General features: G+C 42.1%; 1 non-coding gene across 1 annotated transcript; it reads left to right on the plus strand.

The window, feature by feature from the left end:
- The first annotated feature begins 13,051 nt into the window (after window positions 1–13,051).
- Window positions 13,052–13,189, plus strand: LOC119925997. Its single transcript, XR_005449916.1, has one exon. It is a non-coding gene; the product is annotated as a small nucleolar RNA SNORA7 (small nucleolar RNA).
- Window positions 13,190–16,404: the final 3,215 nt, after the last annotated feature.

Consider the following 16,404-nt stretch of genomic DNA (forward strand, 5'->3'; position numbering starts at 1 on the left):
TCCCTGCCCACAACAAGCTTACATTCTGCAGTCTAGGGCCTAAATAGAGGAGCAGCGTGGCTCAGTGGAAAGAGCATGAGCTTGGGAGACAGAGGTCATGGGTTCTAATCCCGACCCTGCCATTTGTCAGATGTGTGATTTTGGGCAAATCACTTAACTTCTCTGTGCCTCAGTTACCTCATCTGTAAAATGGGGATTAAGACTGTGAGCCCCACGTGGGACAACCTGATCATCTTGTATCCCCCCAGTGCTTAGAACAGTGTTTTGCACATAGTAAGCACTTAACAAATGCCATCATCATCATTATCATCAAAAAGGTTGCTATTGAGAACTGCTGAAGGAAGCATCTCTTTTCAGGTGAGGTGAGGCTTTCCCCTGATCCTGTAGGCTGTGCTACAGGATTTGGTCTGAATTTTTTGCTTCCAGTTTTTCATGTTTTTTTTTTTTTCTGGTGGGTTCTACCATAGCAAAGGAAGAGTGGAAATTTAAGGCAATTATATGAAAAATGCAAGCTTTTCCTTCAAATATTTAGGTATAGCACATCCCCAGCATTAGTGTCACCTGGATTATACAGATAATTGCTTCAAGTCTGCACTTCAATTTGATATTATAGATATCTCCGAAGCACGAGGGATGTGAGGGGGGAACTCTTGTTTTTTAAACTTGCTGGTGTAAAGAGGGTATAGAAGAATTGAATATTTCATGACTATTAACTCCAATACACTTCAAGGATAGCTCGATACTGGCATTTTATCTGAATAATTCAGGACAAAAATTCAAATTCAGCCTGATATTTCAGGCTATAGTTGCATTTTTTATCTGGAGTATCTAGATAATTATGTAGCAGCAGCAATAGCATTTATTGTATTCTCCCAAGCACGTGGAACAGTGCCCCGCACGTGGTCAGTGCTCAAGAAATGCCGTTAATTGATTGATTGATTATTAAGTGCCTACTAAGTGCAAAGCCCTGTTCTGAGCATTGGGAAAATACATGGGTGAGAATGTGACACGGTCCCCAGCTATGTGGAACACAATCTAAGTATTAAGGTTGAAGAGGGGACTGGTTAGAGAAACATAAGGTAAGATGAAACATTATAAACACTTAATGAAGGATAAGGTTAATAATAAATACAATAATAGCAGTAGAGTACTGTGGCAGGAGCAGAGTTTCAGACACCTCATGGCTCAGTGTCCAACAGTTACAGCCAGAGTGACCGTCACCGCTATTTTAGCCACTTAGTATCGATTTAGTGGAAGCCCCAGGGTGTTAAGGAGTCGGGAGACACTGGGTCACTGGTAGTGTTGGCTTGGTGGTCCAGAGGATTAGGAGACCAAAGCCACATGATGCCACTGCTTTCGCCCTTCCTACCGACGGGGAACTGTTCAGAAACAAGGCTCTTGGATGCCAAGCTGATCTTTTGTGGAAATGGAATTGATCAAGAGAAAGGTTTTATCCAAAAGTATTTCAGTGGTCTGCATAGGACGCTGCTGCCTAGGCTCTTTTGACCTTTCCATCCCACTCAGGGGTGGAGGGAAGCAGGGAGGGCCTGAGTCCCGCTGGGAAGAAAGCCAGAGACACTTTGCTTGCAAAAACATCCACAGGGTCCCCACACATGCTAATCCCTCTCCATGGGCAAAGGGAGAAAAGGGATGGTCTCTTTTCTCAAGGGACATAGGGTTATTATCCAGCCCATACAGATCATAAACATCTCCAAATCCTCTTTGGGGTGTGGATCAAATTAACTGGATAATTATCAATGTTTCTCTTTATAACATATTTTCTGATCTTCAGTTATCCTGAATATTTTCTCGTTTAGCTGTGACCCAAATGAAAGAACAAATCCAACTTTTCAAAATCTTCAAGATTAGACATCAATTAGAAGTGTTCCTAAGTTAGGTAGGAAAAGAATCTTATTTATTTTTTGCACCTATCAATAAACGATAATGTTTTCAGTCTACTAACCAAACATTTTTTTCTTTGCTTCACAATTTCTTCTTCTCAAAACAGAGTCAAGGAATAGTCTGATCATATTAAGGAATTATTACAGTACCCTTGGTAACAGCTTTTGCCTAATGTTTTGCTACAAACGTGTTTTGCTACAAACAACTTATTTCTTCCAAAATATGATGGATTGGAGGAAAGGGGGTGATACTTGGTTAGAAAGATCCATGTTTTATCAGGTCATAGGGCTTATAAATTTATTATGTCATTTCTGTTTCTATCCATCTGAAGAGATGCATCATTTGATTAATGACAACAAGGGCAAGAGCTGTAACTTATTTGTGGAAAGGTCATGAGCAAGACTTAGAGCATATGCTCCTGTGTTCTCAGCATAGCTAACTTGCTTGTGTGATGCCACTGTCTCCAAAGCTCATGGGGGATTGGAGCCTAAACTGGCCCGTGTTATTTCTGGTTTATGTAAGGTCTTATTGCCGTTCCTATTTTTAGCCTTGTTAATAGGAAGGATTGTCATCATTATACCAGCTTAGCAGAGCCAGATCAAATGCCTCGGCAAATCTTAAGGGGAAGTAAGGTGAATCATTCTATTAATCCTCTGCTCCGTGAGGCTTCAATAAATCCTGGCGACCGGGCCCAGATTGAAGGTTCGGATGGAAGCATTGTCATGCCTTGGTGTTTGACTGGTACAATATCTCATTTTGGTTGTCCCATTCAATGATGAAGCTGTGATGAGGATGATTCCAAGCAAGATGCAGGTAGAGCTATAGCACTGCCCACAGCCCGAAGGCCCATCCGATTGAGTGATGGGACCAATGCCTGGGTCTGGATGGGGAGAAACTGGTTGTGTGTTGAAAAGGAGCAATAATAATAATTGTGGTATTCGTTAAGCACTTACTATCTGCCAGGCACTGTACTAATCTCTGGGTTAGACACAAGGTAATAGGATTAGACCCAGTCCCTGTCCCACAAAGGGCTCACCATCTTAATCCTCATTTTCCAGATGAGGTTATTGAGACCCAGAAAAGTTAAGTGGTTTACCCAAGGTAACACAGCAGATGAGTGGCAGAGCTGTGATTAGAACCCAGGTCCTTCTGATTCCCAGGCTCTTGCTCAATCCACTATGCCACACTGGTTAAAGCTAGCGCTTCCAGCCTCAGGTTGAGCTAATGCAAAAGAGCCTGGGAATGGGTATTTTTTAGCCATAATTAACTTGTGATTGAACTGGAGTGACCTGGGGAATCTTGGAGTACTGGTAGATCTTGGAAGGCACCCCTCTCCCTCTTAGAATGATGCTGGTATGCCTGAAATTTGAGAACGGCCCTGCTGTGGGGTCACCACAGTCTGGCAGTGTGGGAAGAGAGGGCAAGAGGTATAAATAAAGCCTAAGATGTCCTTTACCAGTCAGGACAACATAGGTAGCAAAGGGGTTTTAGAATGGGCTTTGGGACAGAGCTACTTATATTTGTTATATAGATAACGTTTGTTGGGTATTTCATTGTTGGGTTTGTCCCATACATATTCTCTTGAAAAATCCTCTCCAAAAGCAGGTTCGCCTTATGCAGGCACATCCAATGAATTCAGATAAATTCTTCTGGAGTGAGGGGAAAGGAGACTCTATTGGTTTAGAGGACGAGTAGGCTGCTCCCTATCCCTGCCGCAGAATAATTTTACTTGGCAGAAAGTAGAGCTGGCATTCACCATTGGGGTTGGCAGTCCTATGGCCTTGCTGCTTTTAGGAGTGCCCTTTTTGTGCACCATCTAGTAATAATAATAATAATAATAATAATGACATTTATTAAGCTCTCACTATGTGCAAAGCACTGTTCTAAGCACTAGGGAGTTTACAAGGTGATCATGTTGTCCCACGGGGTCTCACAGTCTTCATCTCCATTTTAAAGATGAGGGAACTGAGGCCCAGAGAAGTTAAGTGACTTCCCCAAAGTCACACAGCTGACAATTGCTGGAGCCGGGATTTGACCCCACAACCTCTGACTCCGAAGCCCGTGCTCTTTCCACTGAGCCATGCTGCTTCTGATAGTGAGTTGAACCAACACAGAGATTCTGAATGATTTTATAACTCTGCAAAAGCAGCCTGAGTAAGAGGGGAAAGAGCAAAAGGTTCAGAGCATGGGAGATAACGGAGCAGAAATTTGACTGCTTATCTGAAGCTTACTCCAATTTATCTGTCTTTAATCTGGAACCAGACTGGATATCTTGCTAGATCTCCCCCAGACCCGACTCATTTCCAGGATTGCTTTTAGGCCCAGATGATTTACACTACTACCTGTGGGTTGGGCTGGTGGTGCTGAAAGAAAAGAGTTGTTCTAAACCACTCCCAGCCTGAGAGCGAATCCTCATGTGTTCGTGATGACAGACGCTGACCCCTTCTACTTCAGAAAGTGCAAAAGTTTATTTAGTGTGTCTTCAGAAAGGAAAATGAATAAAAAATAACGTTACAATTATTGTGTCTAATTAACATTTAGGATGGTATTTGTTAAGAGCTTACTATGTGCCGGTCACTGTATTAAGCACAGGAGTGGAAACAAGCAAATCAAGTTGGACATAGTCCCTGTCCCGTATGGGGCTCACAGTCTCAGTCCCCATTTTACAGATGGGGTAACGGAGGCTCAGAGAAGTGAAGTGACTTGCCCAAGGTCACACAGCATTCAATAGGCAGAGTCGAACTTAGACCCCATGACCTGATTCCTAGGCCCATGTTCGATCTACTACACCATGCTACTTACTGAGTACTAGTACTCTCTGAGCTACAGGCTTAGGGTAGAGATGGTACTTCCAATCCAGAAAGCAGAAAGGGCACAATATTGGTGGTATTTTTTATGTTCTTACTATGTGCCAAACATTGTGGTAGATACAAGATAATCATGTTGGACATAGTCCCTGTCCTATACAAGGACTCGTAGTTTTCAGGGAAGGGAAAACAAGCAAGGTATCCCCCATTTTACAGATGAGGAAACTGAACATGGAGAAGGTGAGTGGCTTGCCTGACATCAAGCAGCAGGTAATTGGGAGAGTCAGGATGAAAATTGAAGTCCTCTGACTGCTAGGCCCATACGCTTTCCATTAGATCAAACTGCTTCTGTATAACTACATTAGGCAGAAACGATGGAGATTGAAAGTAACCCAATATGGGACTTAGACCAAAATGAGCATTTTAAGAAGAGAAGTTATATGGGGACAAACTCAAAGAGAGAGATTCAGTGGGAAAATCTGGGCAATGAATCCCTTGGAGGTGAACAGAAGGCAAGGTTTCCTGGAATCCTTTAGAAGTGCAGCTGTAGCACTAGTAGCAGTTCCCTGAATTCTTGGATCTGCACAGAGCTCACAGAAAATGAGGATCAGTTCCATGAGTAACATGCAGAGATTTTATGGAAATATAGGAAAAGCCTCCGGACTTTGTGATTTATTTCATAATTTTAATCATGGTAGGTGGGTGGCGGGGAGGTGGTCTTGGGTCTTTGAAGGAATCACTCATTGTTTTAAAAGTCTAAAGATAAGCTTTTTCTGAATGAATACATTCTCAGGTGCTGTCAGCAAGCAACTCAGATAGGGTGAACTAGAAACCCATAGGGATCTTGGGAAATAACTGTGTCCGGATTGATTAAATGTCTTGTATTTATTTCAGAACTAGGGAACATAGGTTAAAGAACAACTTGATCAAACGCTTCTCTCTCAGTGGGATTGTCACATTGTATTACAACATTCTGCTATCTGCTAGTATGCTGACAGAGCACGCACTTGCCCTACTTTTGGCCATGGTGAAGAGTGGTTCTAATTCTAAAGGGCCTACAGCAAGACTGTAGGGAAGAAGCATGGCATAGTACAGAGTTCAGACTTGAGAGTCAGAGGACCTGGGTCCCTATCAATCAATCAATCAATTGTATTTATTGAGCGCTTACTGTGTGCAAAGCACTGTACTAAGCGCTTGGGAAGTACAAGTTGGCAACATATAGAGATGGTCCCTACCCAACAGTGGGCTCACAGTCTAGAAGGGGGGAGACAGAGAACAAAACAAAACATGTTAACAAAATAAAATAAATAGAATAGATATGTACAAGTAAAATAAATAAATAAATAGAGTAATAAATACGTACAACCATATATACATATATACAGGTGCTGTGGGGAAGGGAAGGAGGTAAGGCGGGGGGGATGGAGAGAGGAAGGAGGGGGCTCAGTCTGGGAAGGCCTCCTGGAGGAGGTGAGCTCTCAGCAGGGCAACTTCTCAGTGCTTCACTATTCTCATTTGTAAAATGGAGATTGAATCCTATTCCTGCCTACTTAGACTCTGAGCCCCATGTGGGACAGGGACTGTGTCCAATCTGATTATCTTCTATCTACCCCAGTGCATAGTTACAGTGCTTGGCATATAATAAACGCTACCATAATTATTTTTTATTCTTCTAACAACCTGTAACTAAGCAGAAGTGGCAGGAAAAGCTAAGTTACGAGAGGTGAGCCTAGCAGCAGCTGGATCCTCTGAGTTCTCCTCCTTGTTTCCCACTTCTGCTTCAGACAATGGTGGTTTGGCTGGAATCAGTATCAATAACTCTGGGGACCAGGTAGGGTGCCACCGTTTCTTACTTCCTCTTTCTGCCTCTGTACTAAGCATATCTGTGTGTCTTTGTGATTAGGTGGCTATATGTTCACTTGTGTGTGTGCCTTCTCTGGATATGATTATATCAAGCGCTTAGTACAGTGCTCTGCACACAGTAAGCGCTCAATAAATACGATTGATGATGATTAATTTACCCCTGTGTGACTATCACCCCTGCTTCTGAGATGCCTGAATCTGGTTCTGCTTCTCTTTCTCTCTTTCATACCCTATTTCAGTCTCTTTATTTTTTCCTTTCAGTCTGTTTCTTGCCATTTCCTATAAATGCCTTATCCTAATAAAAATAATATTAATGGTATTGTTATATTATTGTATATTATATATTATTGTAATAATAATTATTATTATTATAATTATTGTTATAGTTATATATTGAGAAGCAGCATGGCGTAGCATGGAGATGCCTGAATCTGGTTCTGCTTCTCTTTCTCTCTTTCATACCCTATTTCAGTCTCTTCATTTTTTTCTTTCAGTCTGTTTCTTGCCATTTTCTTATCCTAATAAAAATAATAATAATGGTATTGTTATATTGTTGCCATTTCCTATAAATGCCTTATCCTAATAAAAATAATATTAATGGTATTGTTATATTATTGTTATATATTGTTATAGTGTTATGTAATTATTATAATGATTATAATTATTGTTATAGTTATATATTGAGAAGCAGCATGGCATAGCATGGAGATGCCTGAATCTGGTTCTGCTTCTCTTTCTCTCTTTCATACCCTATTTCAGTCTCTTCATTTTTTTCTTTCAGTCTGTTTCTTGCCATTTTCTTATCCTAATAAAAATAATAATAATGGTATTGTTCTATTATTGTTATATATTGTTATAGTGTTATGTAATTATTATAATGATTATAATTATTGTTATAGTTATATATTGAGAAGCAGCATGGTGTAGTGGTTAGAGCACGAGCCTGGAGCCAGGAGGTCTTGGGTTCTAATCTCAGCTCTGCCATTTGCCTTTTGTGTGACCTTGGGCAAGTCGCTTCACTTCTCTGTGCTTCAGTTACCTCATCCATAAAATGGGGTTTGAGAGAGCAGGGGCAGAGATGTAGATTGTGTTGACTGTCTCCCCCTTGTAGACTGTGAGCCCACTGTTAGGTAGGGACTGTCTCTATATGTTGCCAACTTGTACTTCCCAAGCACTTAGTACAGTGCTCTGCACACAGTAAGCACTCAATAAATACGATTGATTGATTGATTGATTGATTGATTGTGAGCCCATGTGGGACTGGGACTTTAACCTAATTTGCTTGTATCCATCCCAGTGCTTAGTACAGTGCCTGACATATAGCAAGTGCTTAACAAATACTGCGATAACAAACTAACAGTTACTGCTTCCCTAGACTGTGAGACTACTGTTGGGTAGGGACCGTCTCTGTATGTTGCCAACTTGTACTTCCCAAGTGCTTAGTACAGTGCTCTGCACACAGTAAGCACTCAATAAATACGATTGAATGAATGAATGAATGAAATACCACAATTATTATTAGTAGTAGTTGTGGTATTTTTTAAGTGCTTACTACATGCCAAATCCCGGGGGCAGACACGTTATAAATAAATTGAACTCAGTCTCTGAGTCCATGGAGCTTATAGTTGAAAGCGGAGGGAGAATAGGTACTTTGTCCCCATTTTACAGTTAGGGAAAGAGGGATGAAGAAGTTAAGTGACTTGCTCAAGGTCACACAGAGGTCAAATGATGAGGACTGAACTAGGACCCAGGTCTCCTTATTCCCAGGCCTGTGCTCTGTCCACTAGATGCTACTGCTTCTTACCTCACCTTCATGCCTGGGTCATTGGACCTGCCCCATCAGTATTCATTCCCTTAACCATTTTAGAATCAAGAAACCTGGTCTCTTTAAGTAGAGGGTGCATCTGTGGTGAAGTTTTAAGGCTCCAGTTGCAGCATGTGTAGTGGATAGAGCATACGCCTAGGAGTGAGAAGAACCCATTCCCTCTCGTCTTATGAAATCTCTCGCTCTGTCCCTTCTCCCCTCCTTAACTTACATCTTCAACCACTCACTCTCCACTGGTTCCTTTCCCTCTGCCTTCAAACATGCCCACGTCTCTCCCATCCTAAAAAAACCCTCTCTTGACCCCACCTCACCTTCTAGTTATTGCCCTATCTCCCTCTTACCATTCCTTTCCAAACTCCTTGAACGAGTCATCTACATGCACTGCCTCAAATTCCTCAATGCCAACTCTCTCCTCGACCCCCTCCAATCTGGCGTCCATCCCCTACATTCCACGGAAACTGCCCTCTCAAAGGTCACCAATGACCTCCTGCTTGCCAAATCCAACGGCTCCTACTCTATCCTAATCCTCCTCGACCTCTCAGCTGCCTTTGTCACTGTGGACCACCCCCTTCTCTTCAACACGCTATCCGACCTTGGCTACACAGACTCTGTCCTCTCCTGGTTCTCCTCTTATCTCTCTGGTCGTTCATTCTCAGTCTCTTTTGCGGGCTCCTCCTCCCCCTTCCATCCCCTTACTGTAGGGGTTCCTCAAGGGTCAGTTCTTGGTCCCCTTCTGTTCTCTATCTACACTCACTCCCTTGGTGAACTCATTCACTCCCACAGCTTCAACTATCATCTCTACGCTGATGACACCCAAATCTACATCTCTGCCCCTGCTCTCTCTCCCTCCCTTCAGGCTCGGGTCTCCTCCTGCCTTCAGGACATCTTCATCTGGATGTCTGCCCACCATCTAAAACTCAATATGTCCAAGACTGAACTCCTTGTCTTCCCTCCCAAACCCTGCCCTCTCTCCGACTTTCCCATCACTGTTGATGGCACTACCATCCTTCCCGTCTCACAAGCCTGCAACCTTGGTGTCATCCTCGACTCTGCTCTCTCATTCACCCCTCACATCCAGTCCATCACCAAAACCTGCCGGTCTCACCTTCGCAACATCGCCAAGATCATCCCTTTCCACTCCATCCAAACTGCTACCCTACTGGTTCAGTCTCTCATCCTATCCCTACTGGATTACTGCATCAGCCTCCTCTCTGATCTCCCATCCTCCTGTGTCTCCCCACTTCAATCTATACTTTACGCTGCTGCCCGGATCATCTTTGTGCAGAAATGCTCTGGGTATGTTACTCCCCTCCTCAAAAATCTCCAGTGGCTACCAATCAACCAATGCATCAGGCAAAAACTCCTCACTCTCAGCTTCAAGGCTCTCCATCATCTCGCCCCCTCCTACCTCACCTCCCTTCTCTCCTTCTCCAGCCCAGCCCACACCCTCCGATCCTCAGCTGCTAACCTCCTCACTGTGCCTCGTTCTCACCTGTCCCACCGTCGACCCCCAGCCCAAGTCCTCCCTCTGGCCTGGAATGCCCTCCCTCCGCACATTTGCCAAGCTAGCTCTCTTCCTCCCTTCAAAGCCCTACTGAGAGCTCACCTCCTCCAGGAGGCCTTCCCAGACTGAGCCCCCTCCTTCCTCTCCCCCTCCTCCCCCTCCCCATCCCCCCACCCTACCTCCTTCCCCTCCCCACAGCACCTGTATATATGTTTGTACATATTTATTACTCTATTTTACTTGTACATATTTACTATTCTTTTTATTTTATTTTGTTAATATGTTTTGTTTTGTTGTCAGTCTCCCCCTTCTAGACTGTGAGCCTGCTGTTGGGTAGGGACTGTCACTATATGTTGCCAACTTGTACTTCCCAAGTGCTTAGTACAGTGCTCTGCACACAGAAAGTGCTCAATAAATATGATTGAATGAATGAATGAATATGGGTTCTAATCCTGACTCTGATTCAGTTTGGATCATCTTTCCAATTTAGGGAGGTCAAGCAATCAATTAATGATAGCATTTACTGAGAACCAGCTGTGTACAGAACACTGTACTAAATGCTTGGGAGAGTAGAATAGAAATTAATGTACATGACCCTTATAATAATAATAACAATATTGATGGCATTTGTTAAGTGCTTACTATATGCAAAGCACTGTTCTAAGCGCTGGGGGGGGATAAAAGGTGATCAGGTTGTCCCACGTGGGGCTCACAATCTTCATCCCCATTTTACAGATGAAGTAACTGAGGCTCCAAGAAGTTAAGTGATTTGCCCAAGGTCACACAGCAGGCATGTGGGAGAGCTGAGATTCAAACCCATGACCTCTGACTCCAAAGCCCATGCTCTTTCCACTGAGCCACACTGCTTCAGGAGCTTACAATTCAGGAGTTTACAATTCTAGAGGGGGAGATATACTTACATAAATTTTAGGAAAAAATAATGGACTATATTAGATAGGTATATAGGTGCTAAAGGGGGTTGTGAGTAGTTACGTATTGAATTAGCAGTTGGGGGATGTAAAATGGTGTGATGAATGTTGACATTTCACCTCTCATCTTCTTGAAGAGATACGATTTCAGGAGGGATTTGAAAATGATGAGAGCTGTGATCTGTCAGGTGAGAAGGGGAAAGTAGTTCCAGACAGTGGGGAGGACATGAGCAAGACAGGAAAGGGAGAAGAGATAAATATGAGCTAAAGTGAGGAAGTAGGTTAGATTGATCGAAACAAGGAGCGTGAGGTGGGGTGCAGTGGGAGAATACAGTGAATAGGAAGAAAAAGAGCTGATTTGGTGTCAGGAGTTTCTGTTTGATGTAAAGAAGAATGGGCAATCTTTGGAAGATTCTGAGGAGTGGGGAGATGCGCAGAACTACATTTTACAAATCAGGTAGCAGAATCAAGTAGTGACTGAAGAAAAGAGATGCTGAAGGTGAGGAGATAAGCAAGAAATCAGATTCAGAAGGCAAGCTAAGGTAGTACAAGTTACTGGACCATCTTGGCCATTGTTTGGGTGCGGAGCAAGGGGCAGATCCCAGAAATCTAGAGGAAGAACTGATAGGATTTGGTGAAAGACTGAATATGGGATTTAAAAGAGAGGGCAGGATCACCAATAATGCCAAGATTGCAGATTTGAGAGATGATGACAATAATGGTATTTGTTAAGCGCTTACTATGTGCCAGACACTGTACTAAGTGCTGGGGTGGATACAAGCAAATCGGGTTGATCACCACCCCTGTCCCACGTGGGGCTAATAGTCTCAATCCCCATTTTACTGATGAGGTATTTGAGGACCAGAGAAGTTAAGTGACTTGCCCAAGATCACACAGCAGACAAATGGCAGATCTGGGATTAGAACCCAAGACCTTTTGTCTCCCAGGCCCGTGCTCTAACCACTACAGCACACTGCTTCCCAAGGAGGATGGTGGTGTGATCAATTGTGAAGGCAGATTTGGGTGGAGGAGAGGATTTGTAAGGGAAGACAAGGAGTTCAGGTCCTTTTGAATGTTATTCCCACCTTCCAAAGAGTTAACAACTCTTTCCAATTTAGGTTTATCTGTAAATAGGTTGAGCAGTTTCTCATTTTGAGTCCTATTTAGCCAGATAATTTTCCTTTCCTCTCTCTGCCACACGAATATGTTAATACTGTGTTATGTGTACTAACCTGCATCCAGTAGTAAATTTGATTGAATAGCAATAGTTACTTATGGTATTTATTAAGAATCTACTCTGTGTTGTGCTCTGTACTAAGCGCTGGGGTGAATACAAGAAAAACGGGTCAGACACAGTCTCTTGTACTTTCCTGAACATTTCCATGCATATAGCAAATCAACAATTGCTTCTAAATAACTAGGCATGGTTGGTTACTATTCACTCCCTAGAACTGGCAGCAAATGATGGTCTTTATACCACATGGGCACCTACAGGCTGCCAATAGTGACTCATGACATGGCAAAGTATAAAGGTTGGCAACAAAGTTATGTCCTAGCCAACTGTCTCCTTCACAATTTTCATTTTTCACTCGCTTCTGAAAAGAGTAGAATTCTCTAGAACAAGGGTCCACAACCTATAAACAACTCTAGAGCTATATCTGGCTCATCTTGGAGCAAAGCATGGCTCTTGAACAGGACCTTGGTCTAAGGAAGAGGGTGACTGCCAGTACTGGCCCATAATCCTGACTCTTCCCTTCCTTTGGTTCCCCTTTCACCTCTTCCTTCTCTCCTCTTTCTTTACCCTCCCATCCCATTTCCTCCTATCTCCCTGCTCTCCTCCTTTAACCCTTCTTTTTTCCTCTCTCTTCTTCCTTTATCGCCCTGCTCCTTTCTCTTCTATTGTCCCTTCTCCCTTGCCCTTTCCCATTTCTGCTGGCAGCAAAAGTTGCACAGTACAGTAACATATTCACATTGCATCATGTGTGTTGTGATGTAATGATGTCACGTATCATGCAGATGCCATAAATTGTGTGACACTTTGTACACTCATTGATCAAAGGTTTCATTTTGTTTGAATCTCCTGCAGAAAAAGGTTGCCAACTGCCCCTTTAGAATGTGGTAGAAGATTCATTCATTCAATCATATTTATTGAGCGCTTACTGTGTGCAGAGCACTGTCCTAAGTGCTTGATGCATGATTAGGTTCCACAAGAAGCAGAAGCTATCTCTCAGGATTGCATCTGGAGAGTTTCCAGTACTCTACCAGTCTTGAATACAGGAGGGAGAGTTAAGCAGAGGCATACCCATTCCATTTCTAGCTTGAGCAGTGGCTAGCGAGTGGAAGGCCAACTGCTACAAATCAAAACTAACCTATGCTGGGCAGCAGTGGCATGGGAGAAAGTCGAAGGTGATGACTCAAGTTTACTGTGTGGAAGAAGGCAATGATAAATCACTTTAGTACTTTTACTAAAAGAAAATCTCTATGGACACAGTGCCAGAACAATTGCAGATGGAGGTGGGACATTCTAGGAGAGATGTGTCCATGGAGTTGCTGTGGGTCTGAGAAAACCTGAAAGTATGACAAGTCAAGAAGCAGAAACTCCTGATCATTGTCTTCAAAGCCTTCCACCAGCTCTCTCAACTCATCAGCTCTCTTCATCCTGTACATCTCAGCTGGTGCTCTCAACTCTCCCACTTCTGACTTCTTCCTCCATGCCTTTTTCATCATCATCATCATCAATCGTATTTATTGAGTGCTTACTGTGTGCAGAGCACTGTACTAAGCACTTGGAAGTACAAGTTGGCAACATATAGAGACAGTCCCTACCCAACAGTGGGCTCACAGTGTAGAAGGGGGAGATTCTCCTTCAAATCTGCCAGCCCACAGCTCTCTTCATCTTCAAAACCCTCTTGAAATCCCATTTCCTCTGGGAGGCATTCCCTGATTACTTTCCACTTTTCCAGGATGTGGTGATCTAACAACTGTACTCAGAACTTAGGTATATAAAGATACATGTTAATTTTCACTTACTCTATTGGTTGAATGATTCTAGGAAAATAGAGTGCTAAGCGAACAATGTTTACAACAGATTGTTTCTCACAGGAAATACTGTAAAGTGTATTAATGCAATCTCACATTATCAAAAAATTGACTACATAAATATTTTAAAAGGTGAAAATCAACACAATAAAAGAAATTAAATGATCAAATAATGCCAATATGTACTAATAACTATTTTGATTAGATGTTTTTGAAATGTAAATAAAATACTTCATTTTCTAAGTGCTTTCACTATCATTTTAAAAGGCACCTTGAGCTGACTAGAAATCTGTCATTATTCTGCAAAAGAGATTCCAGTGCCTAATGCTAAATTGAGATGGGCTTTTGTCACAATACTTAAAGGGAAGAGATGTGTTTAAAACATGGTGGACTTTTCCAGCACTGTCACTGCTTAACCTTCACAAATATTCAACAGCACTATCATGAAAGAGCACTAAAGGAAGAGTATTAAAAGGAGAGGCTCTCAGCAATGCCACAGAACCTTCCAGAGAAAAGTGAGTCATGATGACTCTCAGCTCTTTGATTCAGTGCCTCCCAGGTTTCCTGGTCTGCACTCCAAGGTCTGGGCTGCATATTATTATTATTATCATTGTTATTATTAATAATAAATAATTTTCATATTATTTTTATCATTTAATCCATTTTGTTGCTGGACTTCGTACATATTCATTCATTCATTCAATCATATTTATTGAGCCCTTACATATGTGTAATCCAGTTATGGTTGTTTAGGTCAATGATCTGTGCATTTCAAATTCTAATTATATCTTGACACACCAGGTTGGCATGTTACAAAGGGCCATTAAGACTTCTGTGTTTACTATACTGGGGTTTCAAAGCTCTAATTATGTTTTTACTGTTACAGGCTAACAATTAATAATAAAAACAACACTGATAATAATAATAATGGTGTTTGTACAGCACCTACTATGTGCCAGGCACTTTACTAAGCGTTGGGGTAGGCACAAATTAATCAGGTTGGACACAGTCCCTGTCCCACATGGGTTTCCCTGTCTTAAGCCCCATTTTACAGATGAGGTAGCTGAGGCACAGAGAAGTTAAGCGACATGACCAAGGTCACACAGCAGACAAATGGTGGAGCTGGGATTAGAACCCATGTTCTTCTTATTCCCAGGTCCATGCTCTATCCATTAGGCCACGCTGCTTCTATCCCTTGGTGTAAATAGGGTTCTTGTGACCAGGGCAAGGTATAACACATCCACGGTTTGTTTCTCCTCTTTTTAGATAATAGGCATCATGACCTCACCCATCCCCCTTCTTAAATTGGGATCCCCTGGAGGGCCAAGCCCATGTCTAACTCTCGCCTGAGTATTTTTTCCCAGCATTCAATATAGTGCTCTGCATACAATAAACACTTAATAAATATCATTACTAATACCATCAGCACTAAATATGCACTCACTGGGACAGCCTACAGGGGGGGAAATAATTTCTCATATTATTTTTAGCATTTAATCTATTCTGTTGCTGGACTTCCTACATATGTGGAATCCAATTATGGTTGTTTAGGTCAATGATCTGTGAATTTCAAATTCTAATTATATCTTGACACACCAGGCTGGAATGATACAAAAGACCATTAAGACTTCTGTGTATATTATACCTGTTTCAAAACTCTAATTATGTTTTTACTGTTACAGGCTAACAAGTAAATGGAATGCATTTTAAGAAGCCTCTAACACTATTTACACAAAAGCCTTCAATGGGCAGACTATCAAGCAATTAATATACACTTCTAAAATGCCAAGAAGCAACCCCACATTAAAGGAGTTAATTATGTGTTTATGTAATATGGAAAGATGAACAAATTTGATGCATTTTTAAGCATCTATTGTTACACATTTACCCAACTGATTACTGCCGTTGATGAAGAAGTCAGGATGGTATAGTTGTGTCATATTTCTATTCATTGATTTGTATGATGGGGGCTTCTTTCTATCTTAACTAGAGTAGTATACATTTTCCACTTGGTCTCATGTTATTCAAAATATCTGAGGGGCTGGGGTGGAAGGGGGAAGCACTAAAGCCAAATAGATGCATTTTACAGTAACTGTTCATCATGAGCCTTTCAACTAGTGAACAAAACAAATTCAATACTGAGGTAGATTATCCATAACTGAGGCTGTAGCATTAGTGAAAGAAGCAACATTAAGGCTAAAGTGTCAGTTCATATTGTTATTTTTAACAGATCTTTCTCACAGTTGCTGATCTAAGTCATATTTTCAGTAGACTCTCTCCCCTCTATCTTTACTCCTCTCCCACCACAACCCAGTCTACACATTTCACTCTAAAGCCAATCTATTCACCATATCTCAAACTCATCTGTCTTGCTATTGATCTCTTGCTCAAGTTCTCCCACTGACCTGGAACTCCCTCACGCTTCATATCTGACAGACCACAAATCGCCCTATCTTCAAGCCCTACTAAAATAACATTTCCTCCAGGAAGCCTTCCATGATTAGGTGCTTATATCCCCAATCTATTTCCTTTTCT

Source organism: Tachyglossus aculeatus, chromosome 3 (assembly GCF_015852505.1).
Source record: "Tachyglossus aculeatus isolate mTacAcu1 chromosome 3, mTacAcu1.pri, whole genome shotgun sequence".
Lineage (NCBI taxonomy): Eukaryota > Metazoa > Chordata > Mammalia > Monotremata > Tachyglossidae > Tachyglossus > Tachyglossus aculeatus.